Raw genomic sequence first — 7,653 nt, forward strand, 5'->3', positions numbered from 1 at the left:
ATATGCTTATGAATGTATATATATGACATAACTGGAATATGTTTTATGCTACATATGCCATGTATCATATCTCTGTAAAGGTTATGATCTACTGAATACATTCCTCCAATCTGTACGCATGTATCATTTTTGTACTTGAAGTTAGGAATATTGGCTGTATACTTGCTTGATCTCTAAGTAGCCTTAGTAAAGCATTTGGTCAGCTTCTTGAGAAAGGAATGTGCAAATTAAGTGCTCAATCAAGAACCACTTAAGCCAACAATGAACTCGAAGACGCCAATCCACATCAGAGCTTTCCCAGGAATGTGGCTTGGCTGCTAAGAAACTCAGTCATACATGGACATGTGACTTGCCCATGTGACTCCAAAATTCCATCTTGGAGCTGGACTTTGCATAGGAGAGAGGAGGGGGTCTCCACCCACAAGACAAAATCTATTTAAGCCCGTGGGAGACCCCTCCATTTTGTCTTCAGCTGGCTAAAGAGATAGCATCTCCAACTCAAGGATACCTGAAAGAAACTGGAACAAAGGACAGTAACTACAGGGTTGATTGCTGGACCCAGACTAGAAGGAGACTAGTCTGTAAAAGAAAGCTTACTGAGGGTGAGATTTTATCTGTATTCAGTTTTATTATTGTACTAGGCTTAGACTTGTGTGTTTTATTTTATTTTGCTTGGTAATTCAGTTTGTTCTGTCTGTTACTACTTGGAACCACATAAATCCTACTTTCTGTATTTAATAAAATCACTTTTTACTTATTAATTAACCCAGAGTATGTATTAATACCTGGGGGGGGGCAAACAGCTGTGCCTATCAGTGTTACAGAGGGCAAACAATTTATGAGTTTACCCTATATAAGCTTTATACAGGGTAAAACAGATTTATTTGGGGTTTGGACCCCATTGGGAGTTGGGCATCTGAGTGTTAAAGACAGGAACACTTCTTAAGTTGCTTTCAGTTAAGTCTGCAGCTTTGGGGCACATGGTTCAGACCCTGGGTCTGTGTTGGAGCAGACGGGCATGTCTGGCTCAACAAGACAGGGTGCTGGAGTCCCAAGCTGGCAGGGAAAGCAGGGGCAGAAGTAGTCTTGGCACATCAGTTGGCAGCCCCAGGGGGGGTTCTGTGATCCAACCTGTCACAGTAGTCGTTCTGTGTGGCTTCGCAAAGAGCAGCACAAAAGGGTCACCGGAGGGGTTTGTTCGGGAAAGTTTACTGGCGCCAAAGACTACCAGGAGCACCCAAGACTCACCACTGGACTGGAACTTTGCTCAGGACTCCTGAACTCTGTGTGCAGACACATTGCTCAGTGTCTGCCCTTTCAGACTGTGCTACCACTGGGCCTGTGGGGCTTTGGTTTGAATGCAACCCTGTTTTACCCTCCCTTATATTTCCCCTTGTTATTTTTCTCCTCTCATCCCTCTGTAAATAAATATTTCCCTTTCTTATATCCATTGTACTTTTTCTGTGGGTGTGTGTATTCACTCTGAGGGGTTTGGAACAGGTGCCCCTGGGGTGGAAGGGATTTTTCCTGCTGCATTCCTGCGCGCGCTTTCTCTTGGCCAGAGCTGTCTGCAGAGCAGACTCCATCTTGGCGACGAGGGCGCTAAAGTTACATACAAATACTGGCCCAGTGCACCTCCTCCCAGAGAAGCACGAGGGAGGAAGAATCCTCCATGGGGATCTCTATATGGGCTTCAGGACCTCCAGTAAGTCCCCTCAGCTTCCTAATAGCTCTGCTCTAAGGAATCTGCGTTACATGGGTCTCCCCTGGCCATGAATCCCAGCAGGATCCCCCCACTTACAAGGTGTAGGCAGTTCACAGCACTGAGATGTCCATGAGGAGAATAATCCAGCCTGAACAGTACCTTTTCCTCTGTAGGGCAAGTGGGAGGGACAATACAGGGTGACCTCAGAGACTCCCACACTCCCTGTGGAGATCTTGAAACTGAAAAGCCCTCCTGTTCTTCTATAGGGTGTCAGGAAGAAGATATGGTGCCAGAGAGGCAACTGGCACCACTTCCATACAGGGCAGGGGAGATCTATGTACTGAGAACCTCGTCTGCACATAGCTGTTGAATGCATTAGCTAGAGAATTAGGTGGGCAATGTGTTGTGACAGACCCAGACCTGGAGAAGGTGGAGGCAGTCCTCGATACCTTCAGGCGAGCTGGCCTTACAGCAAACCCTGCCAAGTGCGCTGTAGGGTTTACAGAGGCCAAATATCTTGGCTACATTGTGGGAAAAGGTCTGGTAAAACCTCAAGTGAACAAGTTAGCGGCCATCCAAAATTGGCTCTGACCAAGTCGCAGGAAACAAGTCCAGGCGTGCCTAGGTGTGGTGGGGTATTACCGACAATTTATCCCCCACTTTGCCACAAGGGCAAGCCCCCTGACAGACCTAGTGAAAGCCCGTGGACCTGATCTGGTGAGATGGTCTGACACAGCAGAGGAAGCATTCACAGACCTACGGACTGCCCTCTGCAGTAACCCCGTACTGATAGCCCCTGATTTCACCAAGGAGTTTATCCTGCAGACGGATGCATCGGAAGTAGGGTTGGGGGCCATTCTATCACAGATGGTCGGGAAGGAGGAACACCCAATTCTATACCTCAGTCGGAAACTCCTTCCAAGGGAACAAAAATATGCAGTGGTGGAGAGAGAATGCCTCGCCGTAAAATGGGCCATGGAAACATTGCACTACCATCTGCTCGGGCACAGATTTGTCCTCGTGACCGACCATGCCCCTCTTCAATGGATGCAGCGGAACAAGGAGAAGAACACAAGGGTGACCAGATGGTTCTTATCCCTCCAACCTTTCCAGTTCCGTGTGCAACACAGAGCAGGGAGCCGTCATGGCAACGCCGATGGCTTGTCACGTGTGCACTGTCTGGCGTCCCAAGCTGCCCAACCCCTTGGCGTTGAGCAGGGGGGAGGGATATGTGACAGACCCAGACCAATGGGGTACAGGAGTCTGGTAGAGGGCAAATATACTGGTCACTGGATGAGTAGTTTTCTGTACCCTGAGTGACCAGAGCAGGGGCTGCACTAGAGTAATCAGGAACCTGCTAGAACCAGTTAAGGCAGGCAGGCTAAGTAGGACACCTGGAGCCAATTAAGAAGAAGCTGCTAGAATCAATTAAGGCAGGCTAATCAGGGCACCTGGGTTTTAAAAAGGAGCTCACTTCAGTTTGTGGTGCGAGTGTGAGGAGCTGGAAGCAAGAGGCGCAAGGAGCTGAGAGTGAGAGGGTGTGCTGCTGGAGGACTGAGGAGCACAGGCGTTATCAGACACCAGGAGGAAGGTCCTGTGGTGAGAATAAGGAAGTTGTTTGGAGGAGGCCATGGGGAAGTAGCCCAGGGAGTTGTAGCTGTCATGCAGCTGTTACAGGAGGCACTATAGACAGTTGCAGTCCACAGGGCCCTGGGCTGGAACCCAGAGTAGAGGGTGGGCCCGGGTTCCCCTCAAACCTCCCAATGGACCTGGACTGTGGGTTCTTCCAGAGGGGAAGGGCTCTGGGCTGTTCCCCAACCCACATGGTGAATCTCTGAGGCAAGAAAATCCACCAATACGCACAGAACCCACCAAGATAGAGGAGGAACTTTGTCACAGTGTACTAAGAATTATGGCAGAGGAGCTCTCAATAATAATCAGATAGACATTAGCAGGATTGCAGGGCCTGAGGAAGCGTAAGAAACTCCCATTTCTGGTCACTGATCATCAGCTATATCATAAAATTTAGACACCTGCCTACACCCCAAACACCAGTGAATAGCCTGCTTGTGTTTCAGAGTGTCAGCTGGAGCATTGCAGACAGCAGCATATTATGCTTCCTTCTGCACACACTGTCATTATCACAAACAGAAAAGACGTGGACTCCCCGTTTGCTCTTGGACTGAGTGAAGTACACCCGGCAGGGATGTACAAATGTTCTTTTGTCAGCCTGGACCAGTTCTTCAGATACACTAAATTATAGCTGCCTTCCATAGTCTTCAAGAAGAAAATGTGTTGCTCTTTTCTAGGACATATGCCAGCCAGGGGCTGTGATTATACAAGACAACAGTCTTCACCTTCTTACAACTTTTGGAATAAGACCTGATTTACACCTATGTAATCATGCATAAGGCACTACATCTGCACTTCAGAACTATGGTGATTACTGTATTTCGTATTCTTTTTCTCCTTTGTTACTCCTCCTAAATAATAATACTAAACTGCTTGTATTTTACAGTTATCACAAGGTGGCATTGATTCTAGGTGTAGTCTTTGAACACAAACACAATACCACTATAACTTTTGTTTCAAATGCTCTTTGTAAATCAAATCCAGGCCTGAACCATTAGAGGGGTCAGTTGCACACTATATAAGATTTATGTGCCTCCAGAGGGTTTGAGGTGAATGAGTAGATGAACACTGGGTTAGGAGATAAAACCTGAACACTCCTACCATCTGAGGCAAAGTGAATGCGTAAGGCCATTATTCTCTAACAAGCTGCATTCGATAGATTAGGAATTTAAAAGCAGAGTTGCACAGGTTAATTTTCTCTACAGAGTTACAGGGCCTTATTCTCTTCTCCCTTACACCAGTTTTACACTGACTTCAGTGGAGTTAATCCTGATTTACACGAACGTAAACGAGAGCCAGATCCACTGGGGCAGATCCTCAGCTAGTATAAATCAGCACAGGATCACTGAAGTCAATGGAGCTATGCTCAATTAGCACCAGCCAAGGATCTGACCCAGTGTCTTGAACATCATGGATAAATCCCCACTCTGCTTTGGGAGGTAAGATCCCATTCACCTCTACTTCACAGTGACATCCTGATCCAATGGTTTCCATGCTCTTACAACTGGACTTTAAAAAAAAAAAACTTTTGAAAACATAGTACATGAAGGGCGGGGGGAGAGGAATGGAAATATAAAGATAATCGACAAACCTTTTTGCTGTTGAACCAATCGTGATTTGATGGTGTTCAGACTGTTCTCAGTAGCTGTCCAAGCAATCCGCCGTAGGATATATAGAAACCAATTTTACCTCTAATTTATTTTCTCATTTCTTCTGGCTTTAGCTGTTATTATTGCTGAAGGCAGGAGCTACTACACTTCAACACCAAGGGCCACCTAGGAACCTTCCTAGGCACCAGAGAGGCCTCATCTAAGTAGCATACATATGTACACTGAATTTTAAATAGATACACCCAGTTGTATGATTGTTTCCTTCTTCCCTGAGAAATTAACAGTAATATATTGTTGTTTGAGTTCCTCAACAATAAAAGCTGTATTTGATCAGCTTTGTCTTCAACCTGTAGTTGCAACCCCAAGCCACATTTTAGGACAGGGTGGGCTGCATTTGGCAGTTCTGCCACTGACTTCAATAGAACACTTGCTTCCTGTCTTCTACTTCCCTGAACTAAACACTATATCTCATTGTTAAAAAAAAAATCTTGCTGGGCAACATTTACTGATTCAAATAAAGCCTGGGTTCTCAACCTGGGGGGGGTCACGATGCCCTGGGTTTTTCACAGAAGTCCAGGGGATGGGGATGACCCTCCCTTTGTTGATGGCAGAGTAAGAAGGGGTGTCCTGAAATATTTTTCTGTAGTGACTTGCGGGGCACAGTATGGAGAAGGCTGAGAACAGGACTGGCTGAAAACTCCAAAAATAATTTTACCCCAAAAAAAGTGGAAATGTTTAACTTGTTTTTGCATTGAAGTGTTTAACGCTGAAACATTATATTTTTTCTGTGAATTTTTTTTTTGCAATTTCTAACTAAAACCTTATCCAAATCACTAGACAATATTTTGTTTACAGAAAAGCAAAAAAGGTTAACCATTTTGATATTTTCAATGATTTTTCTTAAACTATTGAAAAAAGGCACAACACTTCAAATCAGCAATTTTTCACAGAAAATTATCTTGGAAAAAAAGGCCATTTTTCAATAAAACAAACCAAAAAGTTTCAACCAGCTCTAGTTGAGAACCGCTGATCTAAAGCTTTCAGCGGTCTCATGCGCTCACATAAATTATCATCTGCAATTTCTCTGAAAGGCTCAGCCAGGTAAGAAATAGATTATGCAGTAATTGTAAACTGAAAGGAAAACACTTTATATATGTTGATCAAAAGGACAGTTCAGATCTAATTAATGACTGATCCTGGAGAAGAAAGCTATTGCTGCTGCAGAGATGCCCAACTGACTTTTGAATGCCTTTTTTAGATCAATCACTCAACTTTATCAGCAACATTTATAGTGCTGCTGAGAAGGGCAGTGATTAACCATTCATTCACAGAGGTCAGGCACTACAGCAGCTGTTCAAGTTCTGCAGATAATTGTCAGTAATTGGTATTCTAGCATTTGCATTACCACATATTAGTGAAAATTAATTCAAATATGCCACAGTGCAACATGATACAGGAAAAACGAAACATCAAATACAAATTTCTGTGACAATGCAGCTATCCTAAGAGCTTAAGACATTACTGTAAATTAGTAGGTTGGCAGCAATAAAAATTCTCTGGAGAGAGCCATTTGGAATGTAGTTCACAGGAGAAAGGTCAAAGGGAAAACAGACTTGGCTAAGAGTGCTGACTTGCGTAGGCTGCACAGAGTACAGTTTTAGCTAAACTCTTCAGCTTATCAGATACACAGGAGGAGGATTCTCATCTTCAATGGACTGAAAATGGCTGCTATGCTGGTACAGTGGACCATAGTGTCTCAGCAAATTTTCACTACAGTGCAAAGATCTTGTGTAAAAGCTGAAATTTCAGACATGGTTACTAATTCTGAGTGCTGCAGTTTCTGGGTGCTCAACTTGAGACACCTTGGGGACAATTTTCAGAAGTACTGAGTACCCAAAACTCCAATTGAAGCCAGTGGAAGTTGCAGGAGCCCCGCAAACCCAAAATGTCTCAGGTTGGACATCCAAAAAAATTAGGCACACTGGCTTTTTTGAAAGGTTGGGCCTTTACATATAAAATCCTCACTCTATTGACAGCCAGGGTGAATACAACTTCTTTCAAACCTGCTTACAATGAAAAAGCTTACAACAGTTCTACAATGAAAACTTCCTTAATACAGTTTCCTATTCTCCTAAGATCTTTCTATAGGAAAGACAATGTTTTCCATTACAGAAAATGAATTGTTATTTGGCAGTTTTAAATGGCTGACATTCTAGGTACTGTGATGGGGCAAGGCTAGATGGCTACAGTAAAGTAGTGAGGAACAGGTATGTTAGCCCCAGGTTAAACAAATCCTTGGTACCATGGTAACCAAATGGCAGTTGCTCCAGGTTAATCATGACACCTGGGGCCAATTAAGATCCTTCTAGAAGGCAGTGGAGATAGCTACATTGATTGGGACACCTGAAGCCAATCAAGGGCTGGCTGGAACTAGTTAAAAGCCTCCCAGTTAGTCAGTGAGGTGTGCGTGTGAGGAGCCGGGAGCAAGAGGCGCAAGGAGCTGAGAGGCTGTGCTGCCGGAGGACTGAGGAATACAAGCATTATCAGACACCAGGAGGAAGGTCCTGTGGTGAGGATAAAGAAGGTATTTGGAGGAGGCCATGGGGAAGTAGCCCAGGGAGTTGTAGCTGTCATGCAGCTGTTACAGGAGGCACTATAGACAGCTGCAATCCACAGGGCCCTGGGATGGAACCCGGAGTAGAGGGC

Source organism: Terrapene carolina, unplaced genomic scaffold, assembly GCF_002925995.2.
Source record: "Terrapene carolina triunguis isolate 2854851 unplaced genomic scaffold, T_m_triunguis-2.0 Scaffold139, whole genome shotgun sequence".
NCBI lineage: Eukaryota > Metazoa > Chordata > Testudines > Emydidae > Terrapene > Terrapene triunguis.